At 40.6% G+C, this 1071-nt stretch overlaps 1 non-coding gene across 1 annotated transcript; it reads left to right on the top strand.

The window, feature by feature from the left end:
• Nucleotides 1–706: 706 nt before the first annotated feature.
• On the top strand, nucleotides 707–767 carry LOC112632259. Its single transcript, XR_003121324.1, has one exon. It is a non-coding gene; the product is annotated as a U7 small nuclear RNA (small nuclear RNA).
• Nucleotides 768–1071: the final 304 nt, after the last annotated feature.

Below are 1071 nucleotides of genomic sequence, written 5' to 3'. Positions count from 1 at the left end.
TGATGTGTTGTTTGGCCATTTGGCTGTGGAGTTGGTTTTAAGGAAGCATCATGTTTGGGGGCAGGAGGGTGGAGGTGACCTGTACCGTGAGACAAGCCCGGGGCTTGGGGTCAGAAGACAAATAGTAGTTTCATCTCTGGTGCTTTCTAGTTGGATATCTTTGTTAGATATCATCTCTGACACTTAGCTGCCTTCTCTGGAAAATGGGATCCATAAACCCTGCTTACCTCACAGGGCTGTGGGGAGGATCAAATGTGATGGGTAATGCCAAAACAGAAGGTATTGTGGTGGCAATAGGAGTATGACTTTCAGGCCACGATACCACTTTGCCACAAACTTGTGTGTATTGTAGTTGAGTGTACTGTAGATTGGATCTGAATATCTTTGCTGGAAAGGATTTGAAGAGGTTCAGCAATTCCTGTGTGGTTCTAGGCGGGTACATGGATGCCTTCTAAGTGTGGTCTTAGAAATCCAAGGTCAAAGTACAGCTCAGGTCATTGAAGCTCCAGTTTTTGTTAGAGTGGATGTTTGGGCCACATCACTGCCCTGAAATTGCTGTGATTCGACAGGAACTGAGGCAAACCTTCAGCTATAAGATGAAGACCTAATGCATGGTGACTATCGGGAATAATAATGCATATTTGAATTTGCTATGACAGTAGACCTTATGTGTTCTCACCACACACACACACACAAATGGTAACTACACTGTACGGCTCTTTTAGAATTTATCTAGCAAGTTTTCTGGTTTTTACCAGAAACCTCCTCAAAGAAAAGGGAATTGTATGAGGTGATAGATACGTTAAGTAGTTTGTGGCAATCATTTCACAATGTATACATATATAAAACCATCACCTTGTACACTTAAATAGATGTAATTTTTGTCAATCATACTTTGATATAGTTGGAGGGAAAAAAAAAGAAACTTACAGAGGAATTCCTTTATTCCAAAATTTCCTAGAGTGGGTGGGGCTGATAGTTGTTCCCCACATTCAGTATGTGATGGGATTATTTTTTCTTTTTTTCCTTTTCCCCCTATTAAAAAATTGTGGCAGTATTTTAATTTAGAGG

Source organism: Theropithecus gelada, chromosome 9, assembly GCF_003255815.1.
Source record: "Theropithecus gelada isolate Dixy chromosome 9, Tgel_1.0, whole genome shotgun sequence".
Classification (NCBI taxonomy): Eukaryota; Metazoa; Chordata; class Mammalia; order Primates; family Cercopithecidae; genus Theropithecus; species Theropithecus gelada.
This window is presented reverse-complemented; position numbering and strand designations above follow the sequence as displayed.